General features: G+C 42.1%; 1 protein-coding gene across 1 annotated transcript in view; it reads right to left on the reverse strand.

Annotated features, from left to right (window-relative positions):
* CNIH3 (cornichon family AMPA receptor auxiliary protein 3) overlaps positions 1 to 20,219 on the reverse strand; it is a 171,682-nt gene extending 151,463 nt beyond the window's left edge. Inside the window, exon 1 of the mRNA XM_023531012.1 lies at positions 18,832 to 20,219. The gene's annotated coding sequence lies outside the window, so the exon portion shown is untranslated. The remainder of the gene's footprint in view (positions 1 to 18,831) is intronic.
* Positions 20,220 to 20,225: the final 6 nt, after the last annotated feature.

Consider the following 20,225-nt stretch of genomic DNA (forward strand, 5'->3'; position numbering starts at 1 on the left):
ACTGTGTGTAAAGCACAATGAAAGGTGCTAGAGACATAAAGATGCTTTAGTTACATCCACTGTGCTTCATGAAAGAAAAAGAGTTTGAAAAAGATAAGAGAAGCCCCATTGTTTCTTTTTGAGGAAGGAAAGGGTTTCCAATGGCCTCTGTCACTCTTTGCAAGGCAATTCATCACGATTTGACTTTACTTGCTTATAATGATCCCTGCTTAAAGGAGAATGTAACATCGTGAGTCCAGAGCGAGAGGGGATCTCACGTCAGCAGGCCATGATTACAGGCGCATCTTTTCAGAGCTCCTACAGACAGTCCTTATACTCTCCCCTTTGTTCATGTACGACCAAAGTAGGAGCCTCGTCTACACAATTGTCACTATTTTTGCTTGAAATTGCCTTTAGCTTTTAGAGAGAACTTACATCTTCTAGACACCTACAGATGATTAATCCTGACATATTTTGATACTTCAGTAAAATATGGGGGAAAACAGCTGAGAAAGACCATTTCTCCACGTTGGGACAGATAGAGATGTGCATATCTCTCCAGAAGCTGGAGAACATAAGATCAAAAGGCGTGTGTGTGTGTGTGTGCGTGTGTAAGAGATACAGTGAGGCAGCGTCAGAAAGACAGAAACACAGAGACATAGAGAAACACAGAGATAGACAAGAGACAGAGACAGAGAGAGACCCCTAACATCCCTTTCTCTGAGTGAAACCTTAAAGCACTTGGCTCAGTCTGTATTACAAACTACCCACTGACAGTGATTCTGAGGACCAGCCTGTCCACAAATAAACTCAGCAAAACACACCAACAGAGAGGCACTAGTCTGATATGCTCATTTCAAGTATTACTATGAACCTAAGGACACAATTTTAAGGCACAAAGCCCTAAACTAGATGCCTGTAATCGTAAACTTAGTTAAATCTCTTTGAAATGAGCTGCTGGAAATGTCTCGTTTCTGTTAAGAAACAGAATTCCCCCATAAAGATATAAGCAGAAATTAGATTTTAGAATGTTTGTAGGAGCCTCTGAGTCCGGGAAGTGGCAGTTATGAGTTTGGTTATGAATCTGTCACGGGCTCTTCACGTGACTTTAGTCAGTACTTTAGCCTCTCTGGTGCCTATTTAGCCAGTCAACTGTGGATAATACTCTTTGCTATCCATTTCACAGCAGCGCTGCATCTGTCATCATTGTAATAGCTGTCATTTATTGAGTTACTACTATGCATCAGGCACTGTGATAAGCACTCTAGTTGGATTATGTCTGAAGGTGCATGTTATTCAATTTACAGATGATGATACTGAATCTCAGAGAAGTTTAGCAACTTTGAAAAAGTCTCACCAGGATTCTATCGGATGCCTCTCACTACATTATGCTAGTTTGCTTTCATTCATTAACCATAGTTGATATATAAAAAACACTCTAGGTTACAGGCTGAATGTAAGGACTATGCATAAAACACAAGTGACAGACTATTTGAGATGCTTGGAATATCCTCTGGAAATCACGAGAGATTCTTAGTTTTCATGTTGCATGCATTCCAACCTGGATAGTAAACCAAGAGTCCTACACATACGGCCCCACAAGACAAAAAAGGTTATGCATCCCCTAACACATGATTTCTGATGTAACTTCAAAATAAGTCTCTAACATTTGCAAATCAGAAACATTAGGAAAATGCAGTTTCACAAGTTGATTACTGTTGATGGGTACACGGGGGTTCGCTGTACAGGTCTCCATATTTTTTCAGGCTTAAAATTTTCCATAATTAAAGTTTTAAAAGAAAGTGGGAAAAAGAAAGAAGAATAAAAATGGCAGTCTGTCTGGGATGGGAAAAAAAAGAAAAAAAGAAGAAATTCTTATACAATAAATGAATTATGAAGAAGCTCCTTTCCCCTGTTGGCCAGTAGTTGTAGGATTTCGAGAGGAGAAAACTCAGGGAAGAAAGAAAAAGATCTTCCTGTTAAAACCTGAGAGTTTTAACTCTCAGGGATTTACAAAAAGTAAGGGATTCTGAATGACCAAGAAAAGCCAGGATCGTGGAAGAAACACCAGACAGGCCCAGTATGGAGGAGCCGAGCGGGACGAGGTGAGGAGCTCATGAACAAAGGGCAGGGCTGCAACAGACCACTGTTTCTAATGAACTTAACTGCAGCCCAGAACAAGGGTAAACAATATCAACAGAATATATTCAAATATATATATATCAAAAAAATATCTATACTGGTGCCTCGGTGAGTCAGTCTGTTTAAGTACTTATCGGCGCATCCACACAGTTTCTTAATTGGCCCTAGTTAATGATGTTGTTTATTGTCTTTGGCATGAAACAGTCAACTGTAGCTGTTACAGTTGTTCTTTCATTCAATTATGACTTGTAAACCAGTAATTCTCAATCCTTTTCAAGTTAAGACACTTTACCATTGCTTATTTGAAATTTGTTCCTTTTTTTCCCCCTAATGGAAAAAAGACTTTATGACATATTTACTTTTTAAAAAAAATTAAGCAAAAATAAAAGTTCTGGTAATTGTTTTAAAAGTCTTTTTAAAAAATATATTAATAGGAATACAAAAAGACCCAGCATTCAACACAATGATCACGAGTTGGAAGTAGGACAAGGGAAGTAGGTGTACCTTGTGTGTGGACATTTTTCTATAGAGAATTTGTTATGATTATCCTTCCTCAGCATAATGGGGAGTAAAAGTCATATGGCTATAAAAACATCTTCTGTATAATGGATCGGAAATAAGTCTATATCACACATATTATTTAACATATATAATGGATATTTATGTAACAATATACCATAAGATCCAGCCATTCTATTCCTCAATATGTGCCCAAAATAATAATACACAAATGTTCATAGGGACTTTAGCCAAAAACCAGAAATGGTCCAAACAGCTATCCACAAGTAAATGGATAAACAAATTGTGGTATATCTATATAATGAAATATTATCTAGCAAAAAAAAAAAAAAAAGAACTGATACATCTAACAAGAGTAATCTCAAAATAAACTTTTATGCTGAGTGAAAGCAGACAAAAAAAGTATATATTATATGATCCCATTTCTGTAAAATTTTAGAAAATGCAAAATGCAAACTAACCCACAGTGACAGAAATCAGTTCAGTGGTCACCAAGGAAGGGGTAATAGATTACAGAGGGGCCTGAGGAAACTTTTGGGGGTGATGGATATGTTCAATTTACTGATTGCGATGATAGCTTTATGGGTGTCAACATAGGGCAAAACTTATCAAATTATCCACTGTAAACATGTGTAGTTTATTATACGTCAATTATATCTTAATAAAGTTTTTTTGTTGTTGTTTTAAAGATGAAGAACAATGAGTCACAGGACTGCCAGGAGTGCAGGGTTGCTTTGCACATGCTTTTTCTGAGCTCAGGACCAGGGCTTTTCACCATCTCCCAATGTGCATTTTACAAAGGCAACCTGAGCAGCCTGGCCCTCCTCCTGCATCCCCGTGCCCCTCCTCACTCCTACCCCCATATTTAAACCAAAGTCAAAGACATTAACGCATGCGCATGAAACTCCAGTTCCACCCTACCCCCACCCTAAGACTTAAAATGCAATAATTCTAAGAAGAAAGCACAAACAGATCTATTTTATTATGTGCACAGAGTCCTATCAGAAGGAATGCCCACCAGAGCCGTGTTATTTCTGTTCTTTATTAAGAGCCGTTTGCCCCTATGCCACAGTAACGATGAGATCAGGAAAACACCTTAAAACTGCTGACGGTCACCGTATCGGTTATAATTAGGTTTGGCCGTATGTAACAGAAAACTCAGTCATTTACACACACGGGTTGATTTTCTCCATTTATTGAAGGCCGAGAGTGAGCGGTCAGGAACTGTTGTGGCAGCTCTGCAGAGTCATCAGGGCCTCAGCCATCTTCCGTCTCAAGCAAGTGGCTCCCGTCCTCAAGGTCACCTGATAGATCCGCTGAAGATCTCTGACCTGAGCAGTGGCAGTGAGGAAGGGGGACGGCAAAGGAAGGCACCTCGACTGTCGTGGAAGGTAAAAGCGGGGCTACCCAGAGGAGGGACAGGTGGGTCGGCGGGCGGTCAGGTGCCTGGCCATTTGCAATCAAAAAAGATGGTGGACACTGGAACCAATCCCGAGAGAGCACGCATGCTGTCCTGTACCCTCGAGGGCGCTCCCTAAAAGAGTTGACCACTGGGGCTGAAACGTGTCCTCGGGTATGAGGACCTCGACTTGAGTGTGGCGCTCACATCTGCTTTCCCTGAAGAGCTGCTGTGAAGAGCTGCACGCCTGTGTTCTGGTCCCACCCTGCGGGGACGCACTGCAGATGCAGACAGGACCTCCCCTCCCCGTGGACCAAACCGGTACCGGGAGTCTCTGCAGAGTCCCTGCCCTTAAATGCCTTCCACCCTCCTCTGAGGCCACCCAGCCACCCAGCGTTTCTGGGCTCCTGGTGGCGAGTGGGTGAATGAGTCAAGCAAGAGTGTTTGCTATCCCTGAGCACATACTGAGGAGCGTTTACGCTTAACGAAATCATAAAAGTAGGTATGTTATCGTCAGGGGCAGTGGTGGGAAGGCCGTGGGAGGTCTGCTCAATAGTGGGAAGAAATGCATCAGACAGTAAGAGGCATAGTGAAGGCAGTCAAAATGTGGTCACCCTGAGTGGCCACGCCATGCCTGCTGAAACTGAGCTGTTGGTACCCTCGCACCTGTGGGACATAAGAAACCTGAACCAGTAGTTGGCTCTCTAACTGGCGACCCTCCGCTGAGCAGGACTTTGGGAAGTGGGCAGCCCGCCCGACAGGAGTGTGGCCGCCTTCACTACTGGGACCACCGAGGGAGTCGGGAATTTTCCCCTGGCTTCAGTGGCTCACTCTCCAAGGCCAGCTTCTACTCAGCTGCTGGGCTCCTTGGCCACGGTCAGTGAACAAGACCAAAGTGAGTCTAGTGTGCTCCACGCCTCAAAACACAGACACGCTAGAAGTCCCTGGACACAAAACCAGGAGGTGGCATGAACCCAGGAGAGAAAGAGCCTAGACTTCTGGGCCTCCTGCCCAAGTGGGGTACTTCAGCTGCAATTATTAAAGTAATACATGCTTTTTGTTAAAATAGATTTCAGAGAAAACTAAAGTAAAATAAGTCCCCTTAACCCTTACACCTAGCTGCACTCCGTAAAAATCACAACATACAGTTTCTGGTATATCTTTATAGAAATCGTCTATCCAAGTGTATTCCGTTGAATGCATTTGCAAGAATTTTACTTATAAATAATTCACTTAATAATAACTAATGTACAAAGCACGTCTTATTTATATTGAAATTGGAAGTGTAAAAATTAAAGCAACTAAAAATGATGAAAGTAGACGCTCAATTCTCCCAGAGTGCAGTTTTAGGAATGACCACCAGGTGTCAGAGTTATCAATAGTATTCCCCAGATTACCACTGGAAAGTTACAAGAAGAGAAAAAGTGCCTGGCTAGAAATGAGATGGCGAGATGCCTCCCTAAACAGGAGTATTTGGACCTTTGGCCCAAAATTTTGTCTACTTAGAGTTGGGGGCAGGGAGTGAAGGGAGTTGCAGAAAAAAATATATATTAAATTCACCGACCAGAGAGTCCCATTCAGCTGGGAAACCTTTGATCTTTAGTGAAGCTCTGTTAAGTGCTGATAAATGTCACATGGGAAATGTAAAAACAGCCAGCAGTCAGTCCTCCCATAGCTGCGAGGCTACTTTTGGAAGCCAGGGCCATCTCTCCTCTCCTCGGTCAGGAGACCAGAAGGAGGGGTGAACACAAGTGGAGGTCACACATAGAAGAGGGGTCAGCTATGGCCGCCCTCCTTTCTAAAAGGAACATCCAGTCGCGTATGAGGAGCCCCTCCTAACTAACCCTTAGCTTCACAGTCTCCTGTTCACTTCCAGTCTGCGGGCCTCACATACATTTCCTTTGCCAGGACCGACCTGGCTGTTGATTAGAGCTGCTGACCTAGAAAACATTCCCCTCCATGCTTGAGGCAGGGGGCGGAGCGTCTGACAGCAGGACTTTCCGGCCGTGGCCTGGGGGTGAGGGGGGTAGGGGGGTAGTGTCGCGGCTCCTCCCCCAGGGGCCAAGCGTGGGCGGCCTTGCCAGCACCACCCACCCGGCTTTCCTGCGGAGGCCTCCAGGAGCCGCCCATGGCCAGCCTCGTCCCGCGTCCTGGCAGAAAGGGGGATGTTGAAGCAGTTACAACACAGGCTTACTTGTGCAAGGAGAGGACAATGACCTTGGCTCCAGATGAGCAAACCTCATCCGTGGGAGACCACAGCTGAAGAGTGTCAAAAAGAAAGGAGAATCCTTGCCATAAGGCCCAGTTGGCACTTGTCTAGGCTGTTCCTGGGGCCACATCCCATTTCCGGCTGTGGGTCCAGGGAAGAATCCAGACCCACTACACACTGGGGCTTGTCGTGGGTGGAACTTTACTATGTATGTACCCCATGCCACGCCTGTGGAAGCCGGTAGGAGGCGGCGGAAGGAGACGGGGAAAGTAAGAAGAGTTCTACATTTCATGGTCAGTGTTACTGATAAGTAAATCCTACTCAAACCTCACCATTTCCACGAATTCTGACAGGCGGATTAAGGTGACCTTTTTATGTGATGTGAATGACCTCATGTGCTAAACTGGTACATCCTACATAGGCCACATGAAGCAACAGTAATTATATAAGTCATATATACCTTAAATGCTGTATACATAATTTAAAATGATACGCCTGTGGTGCCATACACAAAATAAAAATGCCAGTTATTATTAAACATAGGTAGTATTCATATTCAAATATGACCACTTATTATGTTTGATGCTTTAAACACAATATACAAGCCAAATGCTCCATTTAAAAATAAAAAGGTATAAAACAATGTTTATATTGGCATCTACATTAATTTACCATGACTGGCATAATAACTGTTGCTTTGATGTGGCCAACATTGGTATGGTGATTGAGGTTTTTTTCTGCCCATTATTCTATGACATACGATACAAGAGGTATGGAACAGAGAATCTAAAATAATGTGACCACGCTACCCCCTCATCGTTTCAAAGGGCACGCTCTCCCAGAGGAGAGTCAGACTGAGCCTCGGGTAAGGGCCATGGAGCTCCGCCCTACCCTAATGAGGAGCCTCCCCTCTGGGCACTGAAGTCACTGTTTGGTGACTCCAGTAACGCCTTGAACTCACTAGGTTCCAAACAAGTCAATGAACCTCTCGAATCTGTCGAGAAGTCCTGCTGTCCATCACGTTCTACTTTATTAGGCCGCTCAGATGACAAGGGTTTCCCAAGCCCACGACAGACTACAAGTCACAGTGTATCTTGAGATCCCCAGGCTTCTAAGGATTCCCAGAAAAGGAGTGAATGATGGGGTCACGGGTAGGGAAGGAAAAGGACTCAGCCCCCACGCCCTAAACCTAATACCTGCTTGCCTCCCGCCCCCTCCGGTCCAATCACGTTTGGGTAGGTGAGTCAGAGAGCAGGTGGGCCGTTCTGTTGCGTTTTGCCCTGTGTCTGGCTTTCTAACAACGACTCCTCCCTCCACTTAATCCTTCTCCTACAGACTCCACCTTCAAGCCCTGCACTGAGCCTGACTCGGAACCTCGTCTCTTGACGGGTACCCACGGCTGTTTCCCTTCTATAAAGCGAGTGAGGAAATCATTGATGGGGACACACAAAAGTAGATGACTTCCTGAATCTGACGTGAGTTTGGTCACACGGGAAGGCCAAGCTAAAAGCTCAGAAGTCACTGACCATAATTATCCCTCCCATAAAGGTGGCCTTCCTTACCTGTAGCCAAGCAGCTCCTGAGGCTGTGACAAATAGCTGTGCCTGTCGAAACTCCAGAGGAGACATTCCTCACCAGGTCTCCCAGCCCGAGCTGCAGCGGACTGGCACCGTGAAAGCCAACAGCCTAAACCAACAGAAGCAAGAGAGAACTGGTTCTCCTGCTCTAGATGGTTCCTGACACTTCAATTATGTTCAACACAATGTAGCTGAATTGTTTTTAACCTTTACAGAGCCTCCTGGCTTTGCCAAAGAAATATTGGTTGGTAGAGTTAGAATATTAGCAATAATAGTTGGATAGCTAGAAATGGGGACCAGAGAAACATTCACAAGTGGAAATGAGCCCATAAACGGCATTAGTCACAGTATTGGGTAGATAAGGAAGCAGGAGTGTGGTAGGGCTTGGGCGCTGCTTACTTGTTATTTATGTCTCAGAATAATATAATGCATTCCCCTTGAGCAGTTTCACGGTTAGTTCAGCAAATGGCAGAGAATCCTCAGTTCTGACTTCGCCAGGAGCTCTGCTGCCATGATTTCCAGGTCGTGGTGGAACAGTTCAAGATAATCCTGCCTGGAGTCAACACTAAGAGTCCTCAATGGACAACTTAACTTAGTGTCTCAACAAAGGGATCTCGCTTTTAGTAGCTCTGCTATGGGGTGAGGGGAGAGAAGGGTCTCATTTCCTCTTTGTTCCACTTTTCTTCTCGGCTCCGTGCTAAGAAAATCTCCTGTCAAAACTTGTCGACGCAGCCTCATGGTGAAAAGACATACCCAATTCTTCTGATTTACAGTTATTAGAGTTTTGCACAAGAGTCGCAATTTCCAATGTGTTACAGATGCCAAATAGATGTGTTTTCCAACACAGTTCATCTCAAACTCTATTCTCTTAGCCCTGAAACACTTTTTAAAAATATCCATTCTTCTTGAAATGTAGCCCACTTTTAATAGAGACATGGGCATGAGAAATAACTCACTTTCCTTTTAATTAGACCATTAGAAATACAACAGTACAAGTTGGACCACAAATGGCGAGGTGACAGTCAACCTCAATGCTTGGGAGTCAATAGGGAGTAGTGGAGACTGTGGTAAACTAGAAAGCGCATAACCTGTGCAAAAGTAGAAGCCACTGTGAATGCGAACAGTTAGTCTTGCAGAAGTGTGGACTCAAGTCTTTCTGGAGGAACCAGAAATCCAGATCCTTATGTATAGTTTCTCAATTTTTATATATGGACCATTAGCTTTAAAAAAAAAAAAAAAAAAAGTTGTCAATTTGCCACCTTGCCACCTCCTTTAAATGACTGAAGGCAGTATGACTAAGAATAGAAGCAGTAACCTGGAAGTCAGGAATCCAAGATTGTTAGACCTGGCTCTGATACACACCCACTTTGTCTCTGCACAGGACACCTAACCACCCTGGACCTCAGTTACCCTGTCTGAAAAGTTGGGACGTCCAAAATTCCTTTGAAGCCTAAATTATTATACCATAAAGTTAAACACGTTTTCTAGATGGTCAAGGATAACCAGAAACATTAAAAGGAAAGAAAAAGCACAAAAAAAATAGATTATTGTGCCATAGCAGGGTCTATTATGCTGTCTAGACATGGCTTTGGTGTGGCCAAGTCACTTGGTTGATACAACCTCAAGAATGTGAAGACTTTTATCAGGCCAGATCTATTCTGATAGCCACTCGCCCGCTGGAAAAAATAAAATTCATGTATCTCTAGTATATCTTGACTGTGGCAGGGCTGAGGAAACATTTCAGTTGGAAAACAAAGCTGACCGGCAGGCTGCCCTGAGCCACGATTCTTGCTTTGCGAGTTCACGCCCAGCCTACCTGCAATGAGATTTGTAGCTGCCACATCATGGCCTTCTGCGTGAGCCAAATGTACTCAGAACAGCTCTGGTTACATAACCCCCAGCCGTGGCCCATGTGTGCACATGGGCACACAGCTCGCCCAGCTCAGGAGCACACAGCATCTCAGATACCGCACATCCTCCCCAAGCCCCGGCCCCCGCCCCCACCACCACCAGGGGGCACAGGAAAGGAATGGAAAACACTAAGCTGCAAAATAATGAAGGATGGGTATATTAAGGGCTTTTTCTCCCACCGTAAAGGTTAAAAATAGGCACGTTTCAGAGCAAATAAAAGTGTTCACATTCTTGTGGTTATATTAACTGTGTGGCTTGGGTGAAGTGAAGGTCCAAAGAACAGAAAGTCAAGTGAGTTATAACTGGGCATCTTCTTCACACAGGCCATCTTGACACAGAGAGTTTGGCTCCAAGCGCAGTGGGGAGGGGAGTTCGGCACCTACATTCCTAAGTGCTTTTGTGCATCAGTTGTGAACAAGAAGTCTTTTTTATTTTGCCATTAAGCTGCCAGTAAGAATCTAGCATGTTTTAAAGAATGAAGTACCTTTGACTCCAAAGCCAGCTATGATCTAGCTCTTCAGTTCTCTCTCTCAGAGGCATTTTCTTCGCTGTGCCCTGGCTTTAGGTAACCATGTTTATTTTAAATCCGCTCTTTCTTACCCTAAGGCCTTTGTAATCTCTCCCTTCTGCCTGGAATGCTCTTTACCCTGGCCTTGGCAAGGGTAGTTCATTCAGATCTCAGCCTCTAGAGTACCCGTCAGGGATGCCCTCTCTGGCCATCCAATAAAAGTACTCACTCACACATTCTGTGTCACATGACCCGTCTTTAATTCTCTGCCTAGCACTTCACACCACCTGAAATATTTCCTGTTTATTTCTTTCTTTATTACCTGTCTTCTCTCACTAATATATCAGCTCTGTAGAAATAAGGATTTTGTTTTGTTCACTGCATATTTCCAGCAGCTAAAACAATGCCTTGCATATAGCAAATGCTCAATAAATATTAGTTGAAGGAACAGATGGATGGTTGGATGGATGGAAGAATCCATCCAGCAAATGTCTGTGAAGTACATATGGTGCCCTGGGAAAGCAAAAAGGAATAAGATCCTCCTTCAAGACCTCCGGAGCCCTCCAAGGAAGACAGACATTTTTATGGTACAGTATGGTCGGAAACACGCGTACAGAAGTGTACCAAGCCTTCCACCCAAGAAGAGGATGAGGACATTCTCTAAGGCAGGTTAAGAGTTGGCCAAGAGGGCAAAGGAGAGAAGAGGGGTGGCAGGGAAGGCACCTGACTCGGAGACATCACAACAAGGCACCAAGTCTGAGAGCAGACCGTGGGCCCAGGAGCCCCAGGAGGTTCCTGGGGTTGGTGCCACAGGTGAAGGAATGAGATGGGGACTCGAAAGAGGCATGGCCGGTTCCTAAGGAGTCTCATAGACCAGTCTCCAGACATTAGATTTTAGTCCTTTAAGTGATAGGAGCCATTGAGATTGTTTTCAGTAGGAAAGTGATATGATGGCTTTATGTGGATTATAAAGATGATTTTGGTGGCAGTGAAGGCAACTGATTAAACAAAGCATTCAGGAGACTGAAATGTCAAGGATCCCAACTATTAGTGGCAATGGAGAAAGAAAAGAGGAGACAGATCTGAAAGCTATTAAAAAGGTAGAGTCAATAGAGCTTGCTGACACACAAAATGTGGGAGGGGACAGAAATGATGGGGTTAAAGAAAATCCCCAGTTGTGGCTTGTGCTATCAAAATGTTTTGTCTTTTTCTTCTGTGTGTTATCAAAATTAATGGATCTCATGCTTGAGGCCTGAGAAGCCCTAAATTCATTGTTTGTGATATGGATGAATCTGAGTTTGCTTGCTTACATGAGGTCATGGATACTTGCCCAAGTGGCTATCTACGGTCCTAGCACAAATGTTTATCCACTTAATAAGCAAATTTGCATAGGAGTCCCTCTGACGTGTGTGCATCAAATCTACAATGTTGATGATTTCCCTGTCCGTGAAAATACACGTTATTATTTCAATGCACAGCCATTTTCGGAGGCACACACTGATCCATCACCACAGAAGCATGACTATTGGTCTAAATATAGATGTGCCTGTCACCGCGGAGAAAGAACAGACCAGAAGTCATGATTCTATTTACTCCAAGGAAATTTTAAGGTGATAAAATTGAAAAACCAATCAATGTAATGTTTCTTTACTTTGTAAATCTGATTGAAAGATCAAATTATGATTACCTGAGCTATGTGTCACTTCTCTTGACCTTAACTACTAATTTAGCCCTCGGCCCCTTCTAACGCAGCCTCCACCTGGACCCCAAGATATTTCTCAGTCCTCAAGGGATCTCACAGGTATTGAAAAGCAAGTATACAGTTGGCTATCTGGCCAGCCACCCTACGGGGATCCCCAGTTTATCCCTTTTCTCATACTCTAGCCCCCACTTGCTGTTGCCACATAAGAGACTATATAATGTTAAGAGCAAGGGCTCTGGTGCCTGCCAGCTTGGGTGTGAATCCTGGCGCTACCTTTTGTAAACTGTTGGGGCAAGTATCTAGCCTCTCTGTGCCTTAGTTTCCACCCTTTAAAATAAGAATATTATTTAATCCACCTCATGGGGTAGTTGTGATGATTAAGTGTAAAGTACTTAGGATAGTAACCAGCACATAGCAAGCACTCGATAAATGCAGGCTATGATTCCTACCACCACTGCCCTTGCTGGCACTGGGAGAGCCGCTGGCAGTTCAAACGGAGAGTTTAAATCTGGTCCTTTAAAAGAATGAAAGACCAGCTATAGTGTTAAATTATTTGTAAGTTAAAAGCAAGTATAAACTGTAAAAACATGCTAAATTCAAGACCAAAGAATAGTTCTGATATAAACTTTTACTGTATCTTTGAAGATGAAGTATCTTTCCATAGTCTTCACATTACGACAGGGAGAAGAATATGAAATTTTAACCATGATACCATTTAGCATCAAAAACACCCAATACATAGGAATAAGTCAAATAAAAGATGTGCAAGACCTACTTAGAAAATCAAGACACATTACCAAGAAAAAATTTAAGACCACCTATGTAAATGGAGAAATATGCCATATTCCTAGACACAAAGATCCAATATTATAAAGCTATTTGTTCTCCCCAAATAGAGCTACAAATTTTATTCAAGCCTAGTCAAAATGTTTTGCCCAGTCAGTACTTTTTTGTAGAAACTGACAAGATGATTCTATTCTTTTTTCTATGAAATACAAAGGGCTAAGAATAGCCAAGACAATCTTGAAGAAGAAAAACGGAGTTGAAAGATTTACACACCAGATGGCGAAACTTAAAAACTGACAGCAACTAAGTCAGTATAGCATTAATACAAACTTTTGTCAATTGAAGCACAAAGATACACAAACAGACCAATAGAACAAAGAAAGTTTAGAAACAGACCCCCGTGTGTACAGTCCTCAAATTTACGATGATGAAACCACTGCAGGACAGAGGGGAAAGGATGGTCTTTTCAGAATGGTGCTGGATCACCTGGATATCCGCACGGAAAAACAAATGACCCTTATCTGTAACACGCCAGTCACAAAACTAAGTTCTAGAGGGAGTATAGGCAAAACACTGGAACTTCCAGAGGATAACTGAGGAAAAAATCTTCATGCCCTCAAGGAGAGGGAATGACTTCTAAAGTAGGACACGAGAAGCACAAACCATAAAGGGAACAATTGATGAACTGGGTTTCATTAAGAACTTCTGCTCACCAAGATACCATTAAGAGAGTGAAAGCAAACCACATTGTGGGAAAAGAAATTTGCAATCCATATATCCAACACAGGACTGGTATCCAGAATATATAAAGAATTCCACAAATTGGTAAGAAGAAACATAATTTTAAAAAGGGGAGGAGCAAAACACTTGCAAAGGCACTTCATAAAAAAAGAATTTCCAAATACCCCCAAAAATGTATTTTAAAAGGGATCGACATTATTAGTCATCAGAGAAATGCAAAGTAAAACTACAATAAGGTACTACAGGGATCCAGGTCACGCCCTATTTCATGACATGGGTGGTGGTTTCACAGGAAAAAATTCACTGACTTGTACACTTAAGGATTTGTGCATTCTTCTCTATATATCATACTTTAATAAAAATGTTTCCTAAAAAAGAGAGAGACTTTAGAAACATATCGACTAAATGCGATGTGTGGACCTTGTCTGGATCTTGCTTCACACAAGCCAACTGTTAAAAAGATTTTGTGAGACAGTTGGGAGAATTTGAACACTGACTGCGTATTTCATGATAATTAAAGGATTGTCAGTTTTTTAGGTATCGTGATGATATTATGGCAATGTTTTCAAAAAGAGCTCTTACCTTTTAGGGATACATATTAAAGTGTAAATACATATATTATAAATAAAATAATATCTTGGATTTGCTTCAAAATAATCGGAAGTGAGAGGACGGAGAAAACAAGACTAGATGAGCTGCTGGCTCACCGCAGCCGCATGGCGGGCACGTGGGAATCACCGTACTGTCCCTGCGCCGTTGAGTACGTTTAAAATCCTGCATAATAAAACCTTTTTAAAGCTAGAGCGAAACCTAAGCTTTATGTTTTTTAGCTGTTTATGACTCCTCTCTTCTACCCCTCCTAACAACGGAAACCATAACACTGAAGGCTTAGGCTCCACGTCCCTTGAGAAGTCATCTTGGCCATTCCTCCATTATCGAGCCCAGTATCTGAAACAAGGGCAACCCACACCACATCTGCACACTGATCAGCACAGGAGACGAAGTGTGCCTCCTCTCAGAGCAGTTAAAAAAGAAACATGTCCTAGGGACCTGGATGTGGCAGGGCAATCATTTACCCATATTCTCTGGGGTATATGCCAATGTGAGGACGCTAAGCAGCTTGGCTGCCTCTACTAGACTCCTAATGGAAGCTCCTAGAGCCCCCCTGAACTGACCCTTCCTGTCTTATCCCCGGACATTAAACTTATACTATCTAGCATCATCTTAGCTATCTGTGGCTTCCCTTGCCAGGTGACCTGGCTGGAGCTGCTACTGGTATGAATGTTAAGTATGAATTCCTATATAAATTAAGTCTGCCTTTTTCTTATTCCAGGACCCTAGGCTAATATGGGCTTACACAGTTTAGAAACCCTCATTAATCAGATATAAGTGGTTGCAAAACAACCTGGCCAGGGCCTCCCGACTTACTATGTCTCCCACAAAGGCTTCCAGGTTTGAGCTTTCCTAGTTCACAGGGAAAGAAAATTCATTCATTCCTTCTGGCTCTCATTCACCATTTCAAGACATAACTTGTAATCTCCAGGTTACATCTAGCTCAGTGTTATCTCTTTAAGGCAAAATGCTGCATTTCAGCAAGGATTTCTTGGAGAAAAGGACTATATCTTTGATAAGGAGCTTTCAGGCACTCCCTGTGGTAGCCTCTAGAGGAAGAAAAACTTTTTACTGTCCTGCATGGACTCACTTATCCACTACTAATTAGGCTGATGAAGCAATGAGGGCTTCAAAAGTGAGGGCCCAAGATTTCACATACACACAAAAAAAGACAAAGTTCAAAAACAATGCCTGGTGAGGGTTCGTTCATAGTATCACTTTATTGTTACGAAAGCCCCGTCATGGACATGCCCCACCGCCAGAAAGAAAAGGTAAGAATGGAAAGAGTGGAGGCTTGGAAACGAAAGGAAAAGAACAGTGTTGTTGAAACTCTGTGGCTAAACCTCCCAACACATCTATGTCTATCTATTTCCTTAATATTTGTCAATAATTTGGGGATAGAGACAAAGATATGCTGAGATAAGGGGTCAGAGGTATAGTGGGAAAGCAGACATCCTTATATTTCAGAAATATATATAGGAAGGCTGCTCTTAGGTGTGAAGATACAAACCCCGTTAGTAGTAAAGGAACCGGCAAATCTCTAAAACTGTCAGTCCTGATTTAGCCAAGCTCGGCTCCGCAAGCCACAGAAGGAAGCTAAGAGCCACTGTTTGCTCTTTTGCTGTGAATGACTGGCACTTGGCTCATGCAACCAACTTTGTTTTTAATTTAGGCTATTATAATGTTTCACATTTGCATACACATTTAGTATTATTTAGTAAAGAGCATAATTTTAAAATGAAAATAATGAACTGAAAAAACCCAAGAATCCTCTCAACAGTTTTTTAAACTTTTTGAATAGTTACCTACTACAATCTTGCAAATTTTTCAAAGTCTAGCCATTAGACCATTTCTTCTACATAGGCTATGTATACATATTCAGAAAACATTTTCTCATAACGATTTGAATTTGTCAAGAATCACAGTTGTGTTTTACCATTGTTACTTATGATTTATCACAATGCCGGGAGGATGAATGGCATATATGACACTGAGAATAAGGAAGACTGCCCAAAGGGCCTGTTATCTGCTATGCAGGGACTCCAGGGGCTATTAATTATTTATCTACTTTTCAAAGTTAATAAATAGAAATGTCTTTTGCCCTTTATTCCCCAGATGAATTTAACCAAATGAGATGGGGTGTTTATATGCAGTTAGCTGTCTGAGGACACAGGAGGTGCAAGTAATGGAAAGCAGGAGATTTTTTAAAAACAAATATATTTTAATGTCAATTAATTATTCACATCACTGTTTTATCTGGTATGTTTCTTATTATGATTAAATTCTCATGAATATTTCGATGATTTTTGAGTGTACTCAAACGTGAGTGCTTTAAAAACGTAAGATTTATTCATACAAAAAAAGCAAAATTCAAATAACATGTCGACACTTAAAATATATATAGTTAGAAAATGCAAACACTGAGGAAGAGTATCACATATACTACACTTGATCTTAGCCAAAAGGCCAAGGAGTGATGGAGAAAAGTATCAAATAGGAAAAATAAGAACCTCCCTCTTCACCACTGCGGTCCTTCTGCCCAAAAGTAGATCACTCTGTATGCGTTTTTGTCCTACCAGAGAAAAATGTATGCATATCTATCGATTTATTTACCAAATATTATGCACGCTGTTTTGTTACGTGCATTTTCCACTTAATAGCACATCTTGATACTACTCCGTATCAGCACACGGTGGTGACCACATTCTGTTTGCTCTTACACACAGTGCTTCGATGAATATCTTTGTGCACATAGCTGAGGGTTACATTTATTTACTTTTTCAGTGTGACCTACCATCAAAGTCAGTGCAGCAAGTACAAGCTACTCCGAGCAGTCTATCCCAGCTGTGTGATGAGAAAAAGAACAATCTAGTTTCCTTGGTTTATTTCAGTTCCTTCAGAATATTTCCTGAGACACTGTGATTTATGCCAAATGGGTCCCAGGAACAGCATGGGATGGCTACTGAGAAAAGGACCGTTTTCAGGTGAGAGGAGGCGAATATCTCTACCTGTTCACTTCTGAGCGTAGAGGCTCCTGTGGCAACACAGGAGTCCTGCCTGCACTTCGATCCACCTGGTGAACACTCCTACCCCGCTTATAGGAGTGTACTGAATGCTCATGGCATGAAAGGAATGTTTGCAGAAGAGGGGAAATAAGCAACCACTGGAGAGACATGCATGGAACAGCAGGTGAAACTGCCCTTCACCCTATTACACAGGTATTGGTAACTCCCCGCGCATGGAAGACCAATATGAAGCACAATGTTCAGAGCTGTCTGCCTAGAGAGACACAGGAACACAGTTCAGTGACAGAGTTGGGGTCAAAAAATGACTACGGAGTCCACAGATCAGAAATAATAATAAAAAAACTGCCTCATATCCTTGCACTTAGTTGCCTCAAATCCTTTTTGAAATGATGGAGGATTTAAATTACATTTTGAAATCTTTCAACATAGTATTTTTCAAATATTTGTTATCTCATCTGACTCACATATCAATTCTATGAGGCAGGTAGGTCGGTGTCATTATCCCCACTTAAAAGATGAAATGACTGCGGGCAGCAAAGTTAAATGATCTGCCCAAGGTCAACAGGCTAAGTAACCTGACTTCCAGAACTGTATTCTTTCCTGAATTCTCCCAAGCCCACCTTGCCAGTTTTAGAACCCCAAAGAAAAGCTAAGAATGAAGCTAGAAGTGTAAACATCAATCTCTCTCTCCCTAGGGATACCTGGGATCCTGAAAACTACTTCTTCCTAACAGAAATTTAATAAATTGAATAATGTTGCTGTTGCTAAGTACCAGGTCGAAATACCACACTTGAACCTTGATAGAAGTTTTACAAACACTTCTGTGAAAATTTGGTTTTAAGTTTTATTATAAACACCCATACTGTCTTAGCTTTTTTTAATCTAGTAGCTCCTAAATTTTACAATTAAGACACTGTCTTGAACAGTACTAATGATTTGTCATTTAGATATCTAACACCTACGTCTTGAGTTGCCTTTTTGTCAGTCAGGACTGTCTAAATGAGTATCTTTCAAACTTTTTTGAGAATGGCCAAAGGAAGAAATATATTTCACATTGTAAAGCATAAATATGTATCTGTCACTGACACAAAACTTTCACAATAATTACTTGGTGATTTACTTGGAGATTATCTGTTTTTTCATCTTTTCACATTGTTTTTTGAAATAATAATTATAGACCAGTACATTGATTTCGTGACTCACAAATGGGTCACGACTCACAATCTGAAAAATACTGGTTTAGATGAACAATACACAGATCCTGCCTCAGAGAAGTATACACTAGCTGGGTGCCTCATATGTACACCATTCACAGACATCTTACCGTTGGAAAATCCTTAGAGGTCAATTCGTTCAACTATCTGCACTGTAATAGATTTTCCAACATCCCTGATAGAGGGCAACATACCTGAAAGCATTTGCTTGACTGTCTCTAGGACAAGAAATTACATCTCACTGGGAACCTAGCACAGGCTCGGTCATAGAAAAGACCTGTTAAAATAGTACAGACCCAAAACTAAATGAATTGAATGCCTGAATATACAGTCCATTTCCTTTTCCTAAAAGACAACTTCGACCTTTATTCCTAAATCCAACTCAGTCTTTTCCAGGAGGAGGGTAAAAATGGGGAAAGGAAATCAGCTGGGCCAAGGGGTCTAGAGGTTCCTCTCTGATGACTTAAAGAAGGAGTCTTAGCAAGTTGAACATTAACAATACTCACCACGAGGGCTAGGAGGCTGGAAGTCAGGAAAGGCTCCCCTGATGATGTCCCAAATGAGCCGAGTCTTGAGAGACTAACTGGAATCAGAAGGGTGGAGAGAAGGTGGGAGGGTGTGATCAAAGTGCATATGAACTTCATAAATTCAGTTTTAGTAAGACCAATCTTAAGTCACATAAAAAATAGAAAAACTGGGCTATACATAGAGAGTTTAGACAGCAATCAGGTCCAGTTTCTTTCACCTTTCATCCTTTTACTTCTGTTAACGAAGTGTAAGTCTTATATGTAGCTACCCCTAAGTGATTGTTTCCTTGATGAAAATCATACACTTTACTCAGAAGTTGTCCCCAATGCTGCTATAGGCCTAATAAGTTATTATAAATGATTCTGCCAAAATTAAATTTTATATAAACAATAAGCATAATTTTAATAAGGTTGTATAAAATTAATATACAAAAAAAGACCTCTGAAGGTGTTGACTATCTAGTAATTCAGGCTCTGTGGGATACAGTGACAGTGCCCTATGAATCTTAGCTAGAACTCAGGTCTGTCTCAGGTGAATAAAAACATTGAATGAGTCACCTTGCAATTACACCACCACTTGGAAGCATACTTAAGAGATGAGAACTACAAAGCTAACTCTCTGGAAGATCCTGGATTGGTCTTCTCTCCCTTCCTCCAGTCTGAGGGTCCACAGAGCTCAAATTCTTTACTAATTTCTCATAAGTATCGTTTTTATTATTTTTTCTTAATTTAAAAAGGACTGTCTCCCAGGGCCTCAGTTACTCTGAGTTAGTAATATTTTAAATTTCAGGGATGTAAGAAGCATTAGTTGAGCCTATGTTTTCTACACAGAGAAACTACTTCAGAGAAAGATTTTTTTCATTTCTGAGAAAATGTGTGTACATATCAGGTGCTCCCAAACACATACACATGACCAATTATTTGGGGTAATGTTGACCAATCACCATGATCAAGATTCAGCCCAGCTCCCCATGTGCATAAATAGGTATGGCACTGTGACTCAGAAGCCTCACATTTCACCTAAAAATTGTAAGGCTGGACCTCGAGCGGAGTCTAAATTTTCATTAGGATGCATGTTTTGGAGGCAACTGCTTGATCTAAACCGGGCAGTGACTCAACAGTCAGCTGGAAGGGAGAAGGAAGTACTGGGCGAATGCTAAAAGAGGGGGACCCCCCTCAGCAAAGTCCCTCCCCTCCTCCCCGGTGTTTTCTTGTTTTTGTTTCTGGGACTTCTGGTCCCCATCAGATGTTGCTCTTATCCGTCATTTCGCCTTCCCAGGGTGGAGCACAGATTCTCGTTTGTTCATCATGTCGAAGCTCCCGCGATGGCCCCGGGGCCGACACCGTGTGCGGCACCTGGCTGTGGAAATTCG

This window comes from Pteropus vampyrus, unplaced genomic scaffold (assembly GCF_000151845.1).
Source record: "Pteropus vampyrus isolate Shadow unplaced genomic scaffold, Pvam_2.0 Scaffold60, whole genome shotgun sequence".
Taxonomy (NCBI): Eukaryota; Metazoa; Chordata; class Mammalia; order Chiroptera; family Pteropodidae; genus Pteropus; species Pteropus vampyrus.